Source organism: Microtus ochrogaster, chromosome 5, assembly GCF_000317375.1.
Source record: "Microtus ochrogaster isolate Prairie Vole_2 chromosome 5, MicOch1.0, whole genome shotgun sequence".
NCBI lineage: Eukaryota > Metazoa > Chordata > Mammalia > Rodentia > Cricetidae > Microtus > Microtus ochrogaster.
This window is the reverse complement of record NC_022012.1, coordinates 5627584-5644770: the sequence shown is the minus strand read 5'-3', so window position 1 is coordinate 5644770 and position 17187 is coordinate 5627584. Positions and strand designations below refer to the sequence as shown.

The window sequence follows — 17187 nt, the reverse complement described above, 5'->3', positions numbered from 1 at the left end:
CGGGAGGCAGAGGCAGGCGGATCTCTGTGAGTTCGAGACCAGCCTGGTCTACAGAGCTAGTTCCAGGATAGGCTCCAAAGCCACAGAGAAACCCTGCCTCGAAAAACCAAAAAAAAAAAAAAAAAAAAAAAATGTGGTTGCCTTTATTTTTGAACAAATGTTTTTGTTTTTATAATTAAATCCATTTCCAACAATTTAATTATCTTTAATACAGTTGTAGTAGAATAACACTTATTTTTATATATAGTATTGATTGCAAATATTGTTCATGCAACATACATATGTATATGCTGTTTAGTATGTGGAAGTGTGGATGATATAACTATATACACAACATTCATTTTACGTGTAGTAGCATGAACTTTTAGCATTTTTATCATAATCTATTACTATGTGGTGAAATGTTTTCACTGATGGTACAGCTTTTTTGTTGTGTCCAAGAATCAAATACATTTTCTGAACAGTATCACGTTTTGTATATTGCAGTGTTCCCTCAAGTAAACACAAACTATCCAACAGGGCAGGTAGAAGTAAACAGAAACTCCTTTCAAAGTCTAGGAGTGCTTTTTCTAGAAATTACACAACACCTTTCCATCTTGCCACTGATTCTCCACTGGTGCACTACCTCCCATGAAATATTCACAACATGTGACTATTTTAAAACCCCAGCTGTCAATCAGAAAGTGCTCTAAATGTGCTCGTTTGAAATCTGAATCCATTTCTATATGTGGCGAGATAAATTTGGAATTTCACTTCTATAAATCAATATGTGTTAAGATGTGACAGCTAAGTAGACTTGAACATATTTATATGTTTCAGAAATGTATACATAGAAGATTCTTCTTGCTCTAATACCAGCAAATGATGAGTTGCAAAGCAACCAACACATTAATTATTCGTTCATCAACAATATTATTTGTTTTTCATATTGCTTATTAAATAGTAAATGTAATAAGAGACATGAAGGTTGGGGGAAGCCAGAGTGTAAACTGAAAAAGTGTGTATCAGAGATACTGGGCATTAAATGTAAACTGCACTCACTGATATCACGATCCCCTATGAAATGAGCCTTCAGAAGCTGGTTCTGTTCGATTCTGTTCCTGTCTGTGCACTGTTACCCACTCTCTGAATTCAGTCTGCTTCTCTCCTGTGTTCTCCAGCTCCTGGTTTATGTGAACTCATGTCTCTTTATTGTTTTCATGTGTAAGTTGACAATGCTTATGGAGGCAATAACAGTCCAAGTTAGTTTCTCTTGAATTTATCCAACAATAGAGTTTTCCAAGTAAATACTCCCTTTAAGGGAGCTATCCTTTCTTTCAGGAAATACAAATATACTATATCTTGCATGGGGTCTGTAATTGCTAACTCTCAAGTCCTTGTGTGTATCAAGTTGTCACTGTCAGTTCAGTAAATAAAACATTGGGAGTCATTTATACTTCTTTATCAAACCTGCATTTGATGCAGAAACTTTATAACAGATTTTTATAATAAATTTGTTTTATCTCCCTGTAGGCACATGCTTAAGATAAACACTAAGAGCTACTAAAAAGAATCATGTTTAGGGATACTTATATTTGAAGTCTTTACCATGTTCTGTAGAAAACACTCATTTTCAGTTTCTGATATTTACCCAATGTCTATCGTCTAATATTTATTTGACTGTTTTATTATCTTCATTTCACCATTTAGTGTTCTTGATTAGTGCTTTAAGTTAGATGCAAGTGTCACTTTCTAGGACACCTAACACATTGACCATGCAGATGGAAATGAGGATGACTAAGCTGCACGTCAGGAGCATGTTTAACCTGATTGATACACTTAAAATCAGGCAGAATGACTAAAGAAAACAGATAAACACCCAGAGTTTTCCTTCATACATCTGCTTTTTAGTGACTGGACTTTCCTGGGTCTGCTTTCCTGAAAAACATGAAAGAGCTCTTACATAGCTCAGCCTTGTTTGAGAACTGGCTGCTTTGGAGGAAGGACTTTTCATGAACCTCATGGCCCTATTTAGAATCAGAACTGCATGTAGAGGATGACAAAATGGCATGTTCCAAATTAGTTACGTTAAAATTTGCTAACAAGGCTGGTAAGGATTGAGGGCAACATTCCATCTAGTTTCAGTGAGCTTGTAAAATGATGCACACATTTGAAAGATTTTCATGATTTGTTACAAATCCAAATGCTCTTCCCTGAGACCAAGTAGCTCATGTCCTCTTCACTAGGTGTTCCCCTGGCTGCTTTAGAATTATGAACAGTTATATGTAAATCAGAAAATAGAAGAAAATCCATATATACCCGAAAGCATTCTTAATACTAGTTAATAACCAGGCAGTGGTGACACACACCTTCAATCCCAGCATTCGGCAGGCAGAGGCAGTCAGATCTCTGTAAATTCAAGGTCGGCTTGTTCTTTAACAGCTAATTCCAGGAAAGGCTCCAGAGCTGCAGAGAAAGCCCATCCCAATCCCACTTCCAAATTAATTAATAATTAAATAACTAATACTGGTGTTTTTGTTTCCATGTTTTTAATAATACTGCAATACAATTCATTATATATTAATGAATTGACAGGCTAGGCATGTTGTTCAGTTGGGAGTGTATGTACCTAGAATATAAAAAGCTCCAGATTTGATGCCAGTAGATCATAAACTGGATATAATAATATATGTCTATAATCTTATCACTTTGGAGATAGAGACAGAGACATCAGAAGTAAAAGATTACCTTGGGCTACATACTGAGTTTGAGGCCTTTGGTTACAAGAAGCCCTTTCTCAATAGTAATATTAGTAATAATAATAATAATCCCAAGAAGGAAGCTATAAGAAAGATGTCTTTCAATAAAGTGAATGATCAAGCATGGGCTATTTAAATAATAGAACACTATTCAGTGATGAAATAAATGAAGTACAAACTTCATAAATGCATGACTATTACATTCATATTGCTAAATGAAAGAAGCTGCAGTGCAGATAGCATGATCTATATGATTCTAGTTACATAATGTCCTGAGAAGGGAGAATGTGCAGAATGTATGTAGTAGTCAATGACAGTCAGGAGATAGATAGGCTGGGCAGGTGGTCAAAGAGACAGATGAAGCAATCAATATTTTGAAGGAAGTGAAAAAACACTCTCTATGGACCAGATACTAAATCAAACCATAGAGAATACCAATCGTAGCTTGAATGTTAATATATGAAAATTAAATAAAAATGATTTGGGAGGTCACAGGCTCCTCAAACAGTTTCTAAAATATAACAAGGAATCAAATCATTTATTAACCATGTAAAGAGCAATCTCAACTGGGGGCAGTGTTACATAAGAATTGCTAAAATGAGCTATAAGACCAAAGGTATCCCATGGTATACTTCTGCATGGTTATTTGTTTAATAGTGCTCTTTTCCACTGAGCAATTCTAATGTCATATGTGCTGGACATAAGTCACCAAGTCAGTGAAGGCAGATGTTGGGGCTTGAATTGTAGCTATAGGTGTGGAAGGTTGCTGATTATTAGTTATCCATATAGTGATGGCATAGAGTTCTTGGAGGCATTGGTATGTACATATATATTCATATATGTTATAAAAAACCACAAACCCTTATTACGAGAATGTGTATATATGTATGTATATATGTATGTATATATGTATGTATGTATACACAGCTGTTTTCTTCCAGTCATCCTAGAACACACAGTGTGTCCCTGTAGGAACAGCACATGAAACATCAAGATTTTTTTCTTTTTATTAAGTTTGCTCTTGAAGGAACAAGGGCTATTTCAGAAATGACTGATTATAGGACTGCAATAGAAAATGTCCTATATAAATCATTTTAGAGAACCTTATGGCTCCTGCAAACATGGAAGTGCTAGGACAAATAAAACTACTTTTTAAAAAAGAGAGACACAAAGAGGTGGCTGGGAAATGACTGAAGAGGTAAAATGTTTGCTGTGGAAGTGTGAGAAGTGAATTCAGAGTCACAAGAACACACATAAGACTGGGCCCTTGAGCCCATGTCTGAAACAATTGAAGAATGTCAATATGTTGTGTAAATGCTTTGTCCTTGAGGAGATGTTGTTTAAGTTTCCTTTCTTTAAGTATGAACTTTGCATGGGAACTTTTCCCAATGAGATAAAACATTCTTACTAAGTGACTTCAAATCCAGTCTGTTTGTCTGTGGGGACCAAGAACCCTTAAATCTTTTAAAGTTGAGTAAACTGTGGCATAAAAGGAAGACTAAGGAGAAAGACAAATTTAATTTGTTATTGTGGGAAGAATCACAAAGACAATAGGAAGAATATTGTGTGAAATCTTAGAAAACAGTAATAAAATTTGCTCAGGAGTCTCCACCTTGAATTATGGCCATGTGTGTGTTAAGACCAAAAAATCTACCAGTGATAGAACTGAAATTCACTTAAGGCCCAAGCACGTGGGTTTTGTATAGTGCAGATACCTTGTGCATGTCTTCTTTACGTCACTACAGCTGCTGTGAGCTCATGGTCTACCGGAGAAGCCAAGTTCCGAAGCAGAGTTCCAGAGATCTGTTCCCATACACACACTTCTACATTCTTCCCTGTGCCGTGGAGAAGTGATACAGACTTAGAACAGGGAACTGCACAGGCTTTGTGCTCGGCTGTTTGACCTTATATGTCTCTGTTAACCGCCACCTTCTACAAGCAGAAGCTTCTCTGATGAAGGCTGAGAGCAGTACTCATCTACGGGTGTAAACATACAAATTTAGGAAGCAGTTTGACCCTATAGTCATTTATCAAAATGATGGCAGGTTCTCACTAAAGACTGACTGTCCTTGCTATGGGCATTTGAGTGGTTTTCAGTATAAGTAATGAAATTCCGTCTATGAAGAAGCCTTCACATTCATCATGAAGTGAGAGGATACAATTGTAACTGTCCCACCACGGCTGTACCATCAGGTGCACCCTGTCTGACAGGCCAGCATTGTAGCTCACAGGGTTCATAGCTTGCTAAAACTGCTGGGGACTTTCCTCCCATAGAAGTTTGGGTGGTACCTTCCAGCACTACAGACTGTCTTTAGGTACGTGTGGTCACAAGGTTTGCAGTAACAAGAGAAAGGGTGATTCACAACGTGCCGGCATTTCTAAGCTCTGTTTGCCAAAGCCTTGTTGGTCAAAGCAAATCCCATGAGCCAAAACCAGAATCAAGGGATGGAAAAGAAAATAACCTTTTAAATGAAGTAGCTGAGAAAGCTGTAATGTGTAATGAGAATGTATGAGGGAGAGAGAGAGAGAGAGAGAGAGAGAGAGAGAGAGAGAGAGAGAGAGAGAGAGTCATCAACATTTTTAACCTCTGTTGGATTAAAAGAATGCATTGTTCAATGTAGAAATAGTTCTCAGAGGATATGGCATTCTCCACGTAAATGGGAAACAGCAATAGGGAGTGCGGTGGGATTCACCCTTCATGTATGCTGAATTATTAAAGAACTTTCCTGTCTTCCTGCAGCCCTTTATAAATTATGTTTCATTTATTCTTTATGTTTGAAAGAACAACAAAGTAAAAGGAGCAAATTGATTCTCTGTGTTACACAAAATATTCTGCCTGGTGGATTCCTTGGCCATTTTAGTCCTCTTGGACAATGACTAAGAATTATGTTAACTCACTTATAAGTATTTAAGATGGAGGGTTTTGTAATAGTATTCCTTATAGCAAGGTTCCTTTTCATCTAAGTATAAATTGTTCATTCTTGGTGGCACAGATGGAAAAATCATATATAATATCTGCTGAGTATGTGGAATGTAGTTGGTTTGTGATAAAGATACTTAGTTCTCCAATAACAGCAGTTTCACTAGACCAGAAAATATCCTCACATACTTCTGATCGCTCCCATGCGAAGGTCTATAAGGACCATTTTCTTCTTTCGTGTTATGCCTTGTGTTCCTGTTAGTTTTGCTTTTAGATGGAAACTACTGGGTGTACAATGTGTGGATTGCCTCCCATAACAATGTTTTTGAATTTACCAGCTAAGATTGGAAAGTCCAGCTGACCAGGGGCAATGCCTGTCTGCCAGTTCTCAAATAAGTATCTGTGCTTACTTTCCAGTCACTCACAGATGCTTCTGTAAGCTGTGTTGGTTTAAAACCAACAGCAAGGACAAAAACAAAGGCACTTTCTTTCTCCCTTGACCCTATTCTCCTTTTTTGGGATAAATCCATTTTATTGAAAAGGAGAGCATTTGTTTCTTCTCCCAAGCAAATGATGTACTGGAGAACAGAGAATGCCTGTCACTGATAAGCTTTTACAATGCTGTCTTTTTTGGTGGTGCTGTGGTAAATCACAAAAACCTTTGTCATTGTCAGAGTGTTGCCTACGAGATTATAAAGGAGAATGGAAACAAAGGTGCTTTAGCAAACAAGTTCCCAAATAACTCTGACTGGTGAACTGGAATTTAGAGAGAAAAATGGGTTATGGCTCCTTCCCGATTGTTTTAAATTATGCTTTTGCACATTGTATTAGCCCCCCGGGAAGTCCTGATGATAACAGGAGCTACCTCACTGTGACAATCCAAGCTGACTTTATCAACTAAGCTCTGGTAATATTAGAAATGTAATTATTCAGCAAACAATTTAATTTGTCTTTGTTGAGAAAGAGGCAGGGGTAAGGGTTCGATCACCTGGATTTAGTACACTTTGTTGTTCTTATCTTAACAGCAAAGACCATATTAAAAGTCATCTATAATTGTCACAATTCCTGGAGTGAAATAAAATTAAGTCATCAACTAACAATCCAGTTGAGAGTCTTAAGAAATGATTGCAAGTATCTGTCTCAGCTTAATGAAGATTACACAGAGAGCTAACTTATGAGGTCAGCTAAATGTAATTTCTTATACATTACAATATTTATTGAAACTTTTATACTTTGGTATTAGACAAGACTGAGCAGTATATGCCAAAGTGTTGTGTCATCTATAACAAGTTGTGTCCTTCAAACCAGTAATACTGGTTTCATTATTTTTCAATAACTATTTATCTTTACTAATAAAAAATTGAGCCAGGCAGAGGCAGGTGGAGCTCTGTGATCTTGTTATCAGCAGCCTAGTCCACAGAGCAAGATCCAGGAAAGGGTCCAAAGCTGCACAAAGAAACTCTATCTAGGAAAAAAAAAAAAAAAAAACTAAAGAAAAAAAAGGAAAGAAAATTGATCATCAAATCTGTTTTCTTTGTTGTAAAGCAATGCTCAGAGGACTTGTCTATGAACACTTGTCTGTGGTTGACTATAACACCAGTGTTCAAGCAGGGGTAAAGTTCAACCACAGCAATGCTAATGTGAATATCCCTATCAATGAACAGGATTTCACATTACTTATCTAAAGCATGAGAGCATGGAGACTGCCCGTGTGGAGTCATTACACTCATCTGTCAGCGAGAGAACACCTTTTTTCTGTGTCCTGTTGGTTTAATCCTTCTTTAGATTATAAAGTAGGTAGAAAATTCCATTCACCTAACAATAGCACCCAAGGAAGGCCTCTAAGCCAAAATACGGGAAAACACACAGGGAAATCCTGCTGTCGTTAATTTTAAAGCAGGGTTTTTAGAGTCTGAACACTATAAACCATTGAGTGTAAAATAAATCATACCTAGCTAATTGAAACGGGGAGGAAATGCTTTGACGTGGTACACACTATCCTTGGCTTTACCTTAGATCTTTGGGGGAAATCGTGCTTTCCTAAACATTAAGTCACTGAAAATTTATCCACATCATCATGTAGAGATATTTATATGGAGGAACTGTTCATTACAACGCCTTCACTTCCTGGAAGTTAAAAAAGTTATTTGCTTTTTTTTTTTTTTTTTTACTTTTCTCCAAATTTTATTTATTTTTGAATTCTAAAACAAGTACATTAGACTAATCCATGCCAATTATGTTAATTTCTCTCTCATTTTGTTTGACTCTTGCCTTTTTTTGCATTGTTGTTTTTAATTAAAGACGTCATATAAATATGCAAATATATTATAGGACTTAGAAAATTTTTCTTGCTTCCTATAATTCCTTTTTTTTTTGAGACCACTTCCTACGTAGAACCCCAGTAGCACAGACAATAAGAGCAACAATGAATAAATGGGACCTCCTGAAACTGAGAAGCTTCTGTAATGCGAAGGACACTGTCATTAAGGCAAAAAGGCAACCTACTGATTGGGAGAAGATCTTCACCAACCCCACATCAGACAAAGGTCTGATTTCCAAAATATATAAAGAACTCAAGAAACTAGACATTAAAACTCTAATTAACCCAATTAAAAATGGGGTACTGAACTGAACAGAGAATTCTCACAGAAGAAGTTCAAATGGCCAAAAGACACTTAAGGTCATGCTCAACCTCCTTAGCAATCAGGGAAATGCAAATCAAAACAACTTTGAGATACCATCTTACACCTGTCAGAATAGCTAAAATCAAAAACACCAATGATAGCCTATGCTGGAGAGGATGTGGAGGAAGGGGTACCCTCATCCATTGTTGGTGAGAATGCAAATTTGTTCAATCACTTTGGAAATCAGTGTGGCAGTTTCTCAGGAAACTGGGAGTCAACCTACCTCAGGACACCAATAATAGCCTTTGCTGGAGAGGCTATGGAGGAAGGGGTACCCTCATCCATTGCTGGTGGGAATGAAATCTGGTACAACCACTTTGGAAATCAGTGTTTCGGTTTCTCAGGAAATTCGGGATCAACCTACCCCTGGACCCAGCAATTCCACTCTTGGGAATATACCCAAGAGATGCCCAATCATACTACAAAAGCATTTGTTCAACTATGTTCATAGCTGCACTATTTGTAATAGCCAGAACCTGGAAACAACCTAGCTGCCCCTCAATAGAAGAATGGATAAAAAGGTATTATTTGCTTTTGAATGCTCCTCATATCTTTATTGGAAAGTTTGCCAGAGGGCATCAGTTTCTGCTGAGATGAACTGGACTATGGTGTATGTTTCCGTGTTTAGCCTCCGTCTGGTATGAGATGGAGTTGAGTGGTTTGAGTCAGAGAGGAAGAGGGTTTAAAGTGATGCCATTTGGATTTTGAGGAATTACATACCTTACAGCTGGGACTTTCCTGTTTATATGAAAATCTGTATCATCTGCTCTATAATAGTAGAGACAGTTTGTGCTCTTTGATATGCTACGTTCGAAGTGGGAAAATGTCTCTTATCATGTATAAGTATAATCATTTTGAATTTAATAAATAGAAGGTTTATAAAAGTTTTTTTGGAGGGATTAAGGAGTATATAAATTAGTAATTTGGGCTCAGAAAATACCCAAACTCGTTGAGTCACTTTAGAGTCCCCAACCTAATTATACTGATGTTTTTCAATGATAATATCTCACCTGAGGTTTGCTGTGGCATACAGACTTCCTGAGTTAAAGCAAAAGAATTGCCTTACAGCCGGGCAATGGTGGCGCACGCCTTTAATCCCAGCACTCGGGAGGCAGAGGCAGGTGGATCTCTATGAGTTTGAGACCAGCCTGGTCTATAGAACTAGTTCCAAGACAGGCTCAAAAGCCACAGAGAAACCCTGTCTCGAAAAAACAAAAAAACAAAAACAAAACAAACAAACAAACAAAAAAGAATTGCCTTAGTTGAGTTATGGACATTGTGAAAACAAGCTGTAAAAGAAAAATTGATAATAATAATAAAATGAAAGTATAAATGGAAAATTAGTAAAGGAAAGAAAAAAAAGAGTGAGATCTTTGAGTCATTTAAGCTTTTGCTTGAACCCTCACCCTCCATTTTCCCTGGCAGCATTTGCTGTCTCAGGCCTCTAGAAGAAAGCCAGCTGTGTGCCTTTCTCCTCTATCCTCTCTACTAGTTCGGAGACAGTCACTGGCTCACTGGCTAGCACTGCTTTCCTAGCCTGGAGTTATTTTTGTTTAATGCCTAAATTTAGAATTATTTCAATCTGGCCCTAGGATTCTAAGTTTCAGAATAACCTTGAAATAAATGACCATTAAAAAAAACCCAAACTGGATCCTATAAAGCTTAACATGCAACATTGCTTTCAGTTATTGCCCTGTCTGCATTCTGAAAGCAATCATTGTTGTAGATAAAGACTATCACATAGGAACGTAGTTTGCACAGTGTATTGAAGGTTGTAATGGAGATGGAAACTAGTAAAATAAAAACAACATGTATGGAGTTGGAGCAAAGGCTTGGTATCTGAATGTGTTTAATGCTATTGCAACTGGTCTAGGTTTGGTTCCCAGTGCGCGCGCACACGCACACACACACACACACACACACACACACACACACACCTGGTAATTCACACCTGCTTGTGGCTCCAGTTGCAGGGGATCTGATGCCCTCTAGCCTCACAGACACCTGTTCACATATGGTGCACATAAACTCTTGTAGCCATACATACATGCACTCAGAGAAAACCAAAGGAAAATCTATATAAATACTCTCATTTTAAGTTGGGATCATTTGAAATAATTCATTCATATTTCAGTTACTTTTACAAATATTTATTTAGTGTCTACTGTGTTTTGTTCTAGGCATTAAGGATATAGATGCACAAATTACATCTCTCCCCTTAGGAAACACACATGCTATAGAGAAGATATACTTTAGAAAAGAATATAAGATGTAATGGGGATATTTCCATAAAGAAATTAAGTGAATAAAGGGAGAGTGGGTGGACTAGGTGGCATGGGAGCAGTGTGCTCCTGTCTGTAGGTTGGTTGTGAAAGGGCACTGTGAGTTGGTCCCTAAGGACACATCTTATAGGCATAGAAAAGAAGGACAAATGAGTTTCTGACAAAAAGTGGTTATGGCTGCAGGGACAGCAGGTGTCACAATGCAGCAGAAAGAAGTGACCTCATGTAGATGAAGGAAGTCTCGAATGGATGAGAAAGAACAACCTCTGTGGATGAAGACTCTCTGGCAAGAGTTATCTGTGGAGAAATACACATTCTTTAGAAGACACTTGTGAATGTTTAAAGGTCTGGATGCACAGTCCATGTAGCTCTGTGGTCAGTTTAAACGTTGACTCTGCGCAGTGCAAAACTTGCTATCAACACCTTTCTGTACAGGGATAGTTTTGTAAACTGTCAATCATGTCAGACACTAAACTTTCCAGACACATCTGGTTTTGTTTGTTTGTTTGTTTGTTTTGTTTTGTTTTCACAGTTGAGACTCTCAAACTATTCATTTCCATTCATTTCTGGTACATGTTAATCTATCTATACAGTATACTAATAATCTATGTAGTAAAGTTTACCTGTTCAGTTCTTTTTTATTTTAATTCATGGCAGCAAAGCATTGCATATCAGCAAACCCACAGACTTTAAACATTTTTAAAGGGTTCGAACAGAAACTCACAAGTGAGTCCCATAGCATTTCACAGCAACAATATAAAAATTGGTGCACTGTGCCTTTTCTGTTTGTTTGCGGGTTTACTAGAGGCATGTGCATGTTATGTAGTTTAGGCTGATTTAAAGCTCATGATGTTTCTGTTACAGTTTCTGAAGCCCTAGAGTTGCAGGATTACACCACCATGTCCAACTGAAATATCATCTTCCATGCTTTGTGAAGAACAGACTGCATAGAAGAGAAACTGGGAGAATAGGTGAAGAAACAATTGCAGTAGTTTTGAAGAGAGACGGCTCATCATAAACCTGTGTTTACTAAACAGTGCTAACTGAGGTCCAGTTTAGATAATTCTCCTGCAGGGATTCCATTGATTTGATGTTGGTTTTTCTAGTTATCAAATAAAAGATGTTTGTGACACATATCTAGGAGGCAGACAAAGTTTACTGTGCTTGGACTTGAATGTACTCTGAGTACTTGCCAGGTCTTTGTTGACAGTAAGTTCTTTGTGTTATATTCTTACACTTGACATGCAAGGATAGTTGACTGTTACATATTGTGCAATATCATTCATCTGTTCCTGTACATCTAAAATCATATTTTTAATGTAGCATTCAGATACATCATTTCAGAACAATGTTCTCACTGTGAGATACAAACTCCATATTTTACACAGCAGAAAAGTCCTGTCACAAGACAGGTAGCAACAGTTCTAGTACAAAGACAGCACTTGCCAGGGCTCCAACTACATGCAAATACTGTCTTACACAGTTAGAGTTCATCATGCATAGTGCATCTACACACATTCTAAGTCATGGGAACAGATGAACTACTAAATCTGCAGAAAACTGAGGGCTGAGAGTTGATGCTCTGAGAGTGATTCTAGTGAGTCAGAGTTGCTTAGGTGTAGAATCCAGAGATTTTCTCAGGCTATCCTCTATATTTGCTGTACTGAATGTTGAGTCTTTATATAAAAGGGTAATTGTGTAAAATAATTTTAATATTGTATACGTGGCACAGATTATAGGGCCCTTCTGATGTATGGTCATCCTCTTCAAAGCAATAGCTAGGTGTTTTCACTATGATTTTGTTGATTTTTAATAACAGTAGTTGGAGATTGCTACCAAATGAGAAGATGGTGACTGATAACTGGATGAACAGAAAACAAAGAGATTGATTTGGGCTAGGGATAGCATGTGCCAGAGTGGAAGAGACTTGAGGATGCAGCATGCTGGACTAGAAGCTGCTTCAGCCTACTGCATTGAGACATCATGAGGAGACAGAATAAAAGTTGAATTTGAAATAAAGGTCTAAAAGTAATATAGAATATTGATCTTAAAAAAGATTATCATCAAAGAAGAGGCAATGAGTTCAATTTAAAAAAACCACACTGGAATATGAGATTATTTGTGTATGGTATGTGTCGGTTATGTCTGTCTATGTTGGGAGTGTGTTCTGGGTGTTTATGTACTATGTGTGCTTCTATGACATATGGTGTGTGTTGTACATGGTGTGTGCATGAAGTAGTATCTATGTGTCTTTGTGTATACATATGTGTATATATGTGGTACTTGTTTGGTATATTGGTCTATGTTCAGTGTGTATGCTGGGTGTGTGTGCTGCATGTATAAATGCTGTTTGTTTGTGGTTTGTGTTGTGTGTGCAGGCATTTGTATATGTGTATTTAATGGAGGTTAGTAGACAAGAATTTAATCAGTTTCCAATTCAAGCCAAGGAAACTCTTTTGATGTAATTGCATTGACTGGATCACGCAGTCATCTGATTCCATTTTGTCAGGCTGTTCTGCATGGTCAGAAGTTTTTTCATTCTAGCCTCCTAGCAAACTTCCAGAAATGACTCCTGTAAAAAACGCAAGGTAGAACATTTTGAGGAAAACAGAATAGAAGGAAGAGGACTGAGTGTGCTTCTGACTTTGCCAGGAACTGGAGGTCACCTCTCGATTATGTAACATGATGCAAAGCTACAGCAGAGAGTAATCTGCCCTACTGTTAGCTTGGCTTGCAGTCCTTCCACAAATCAGGTGAAAGCTTTGACATTGGGGAACTCAGAGGTTAAATGTCCATGCAGATCAAAGAATGTGGCCATACACAGCCACCTGTGTTTACTAAATGGTGTGAATTGAGGTCCAGTTTAGATAATCAGAAAATACAAAAAAGAGTGTGACATAAATATAAATAAGAGTAATGTATGGTGATACATTTGTATAAAAAGTGACAATTAAATCCACTTCTTTGTATGTTAATAGAATATATTTTAAAGTTGAAGACAAAAAATTAGTAAACTGCAAAATCTTTTTTGTCAAAGTTCTCAGTTTTTTCTTCCCCTTGTAGAGTAAGAAAAATGTAAACTTCTCTCCAGCTAGAAAGGGAGCTGAGAGAAATAACACATGTTGGCAGATCATGTAGTCCCAGATCCCCTTACATCGCTAAATCTTTCCTTAAGAGTCGTAAACTCAAATGTGTAGAATAAAACACACAGGATATTCTTGGGATAACTGGACTATTTCCTCTCTGTCTTCCTGTCTCTGCCTCTGTTTCTCTATTTATGTCTCTCTCTGTCTCTGTCTCTGTCTCTCCCTCTCTCTCTCTGTACAACATGGCTCACGCATGGAGACCAAGCACAACTTTAAGAGTCATCATTCTCTCCTTGCTCGAGACAAGGTATCTCTTGTTCAAGGCTGCATAAATCAGGGTAGCTGACACACAAGCCTCGGGTAATTGTTGTCTCAGTTTCCCATCTGTCATTAGGAGCTTACTGGAACTATAGAGCTATAGGCGTTTCCTGGAGAGTTTGAAGGCAAGTAATGTATAACAGAGTTATGCAAGAGAGTGCATAAAAGCAAAGATTCATAAGCCAGTTATAGAACAGGAAGGAGTTCAGGTATGGTTTTCCTTTTGAGAGTTCTAGATGGATGTTAAGTGGTTGAATTCAGAAATGTAAAGTAGCCTCACACTTACTTGACTCTGTGCTACTATAATGAAATGCCTAGAGTTTCAAGGGTCCAAGAATGTGTTGCAAAACTAGCACTAGTGTGGAAGGGGGCTTGGCTGGGTTAGAACAAGGTGAACAAGAAAAGGAACAAACATAAAGCAACAAGTCCAGGATTGAAATAAATATATTTTGTAACATATCATTTCCACAACAGTAAGACCAGCGTGAGTCCCTTATGGGGTAAAACCCCAAAGTCTTGGCTATGTTTTATTAGTACCTTTTAAGTTCTGCATCTTAGTTACCACATCAGGAGGATCAGGCTTCTAAGAAATGAGTTTTTAGGGGAGTCATAAGCAATGCCTGTACTCTAACAGAATACTATTGGCTGGAACTGGGAATAAGGTTCAGAACAGGACTACAGTCTGAACAAAGCCTGCCTTGCCTGGAGCTCAAAGTAGGTTGGAAAGGATCAGACCAAAGTGTATGAGTCCTAAAATATCAGTGAAGGGGCTCCAGCTAGCCAAAAAGCTGTGGAATAATACTCTTGTACACTATATAGATTTGTCACTTGAATTGGTGTAATAAAATGCTGATTGGTCAGTAGCCAGATAGAAAGTATAGGTAGGATGACCAAACTAAAACCAATGGGAAGGAGAAGAGTGGAGTCACCAGACAGACATAGAGAGAACAGGAGATAATGAACAAATGATAACTGCCAAGGGAATTTAATTATGAAAGCTGCTACATTAAACCATCCTAAATATTTTAAAAAATATCCTGACTTCAAAATTTAAGTCAAAAGGTAAGTTACTTTGGGAAAGAGGTTCTGTCTTTATTTCCACATGTAACGAGAGGCTCTGGATTTGTTAATGAAAATCAGATTTGATCAGTGATGACCCCTTAAAATATCTCTGATAGGAACTGAAAGTCTAAATGATCCAATGTTTCAGGTGGTCTCTGTTGCAGTTTCCTCTGAGTTCTACATCCAGAACAGTTTCAAGGCTGCTAATTGAGATGATCCTGCCTCACAGACTACTCAAGTCAAAACTTAATCAGTATCCTAAATTTTCTCAGGGTCCCACAGGGATTACTAGTCCTCTGCCCCCCACGGATCAACAAGAAGTAGCTAGAGTACTATGCCCATATGCCTAAAATCAATTATGAATGTTAGTCATTTTTAGGGGAATTGGTTACATGTTGCTTTGGATGATTGTCAGTAAAAAACTAAACAACGAAGATTAGATTCAAGAATCTTTTTCTGAAAAGAAAAATGAGAGATAAATAAATGATAGAATAAGGGGTAGATTATTGGATCTACCTTAATCCTAAAAACAACTATTACTCTTACATATCTCACATTGACATGGATTTTGGTTTATTGATACAAATTTAAAGTTAATTTTGTTATGCTGTATGTATATTTCTACTCTTGCTTAGGGTATTATGTTTATGCAGCTCATTTAAAAAGGTAACATATAATTAAGAAATGCATGTTAATTATTATTACATGATAGAACATTTATTTAAAATGGCTTAATAATTTAGGCTTTTCATGATAGTGAGACACCTCTGCTTCTGGTAGCATCAATGCACTTCAGAGAAGATGATGGGAATCAAAGAAAATCAGTATGGAGTTTGTTTTTGTATGGCAAAAGCTAGTCATGTAGGCAATGAAACTCACTTTGCCTCAACTGCTAACAGTTACTGTCCAAACTAAACTAACAGGACCCACAAAAGATGACTTCCAAACTTTACACAAAGTATAACAATTCTTCAATATTCTGTGCTTTACAGGAAAGTCTCTTGGATATGCTTGGCTTATAGGCGAGAGTTAAATGCCCAATCTTTGCAGAAGAACTTTTGGTAACAGTTCAGGGAACTTGAGGTCCTTGTCTTTAGGCAACCTTTCACCTTTCTAGAATCTTTGATGGCATTGAAGACTAAATAATTATAATTATAGTTTTTTCTTGTTTGTAATATAAATTAATTAGATACAAAACTTTAGACTACCCAGATAAGCAAAATAATGGAGCATTTTTTTCTAATTTTGCCAAATACAAATATACTAGATATTGTAACTACAATTTTTACCTGATGACTATTTTTATTGTATATAATTTTACTATTTTAATGTTAAAACCATCCTTTTTAATTAGACAAGAAGGGGAAAGTTGTGGAAAGTTTGTGTATATAATCTTACTATGTTAATGTTAAAACCATCCTTTTTAATTAGACAAGAAGGGAAAAGTTGTGGAAAGTTTTTGTACACTGTGAAGGTTTGTCACTAGAATTGGTTTCATAAAATGCTGGATGTATAAGTGGGAAAGCCAAACTAAGGATAATAGGAAGGGAAAGGGAGAGTCAGGAGTCACAACAGATGCAGAGAGAGCAGGAGATAAATGTTCCATGCTAATAAATGTACCACCATGTGGCAGAGTGTATATAAGGAATATGGGTTAACTTAAAATGTAAGAGCTAGTTAGTAATAAGCTTGAGTTATTGGTCAAGTACTTAAAATTCATATTTACCTTCTGAGTCAGTTATTTGGGACCAGTAGTCAGAAAAGGAAATGTCTAATTACATCCAAGAATGGCAAATATAGCTCTGTTAGACTTTGCTTCCCCCCATTCCCTCTGTCTTATTAAAAATGATGAGATTATATTCCTAAAGCTAGCCACCAATATCTATTCCCTTATTTGTGTACTTCCTCCTCCTAAGGATGACTACCAAGATCTACCCATTCAATATTGAAGTCCAGCAATCAAAAGTCCCTTTTGACTCACCTAATTAACATACCCAATTAAAATAAAAAAAACTTCATCCTAACATAGGGTTTCCCTTTTTACCACTATAAGCAACCTGTGGGCCATGTCTACCTTTTTTCTATACAAAGGCAGTC

General features: G+C 37.1%; 1 protein-coding gene across 1 annotated transcript in view; it reads left to right on the top strand.

Annotated features, from left to right (window-relative positions):
- Positions 1 to 17187, top strand: part of Cntn5 (contactin 5) — a 1200756-nt gene that overhangs the window by 507638 nt on the left and 675931 nt on the right. The window lies entirely within an intron of this gene.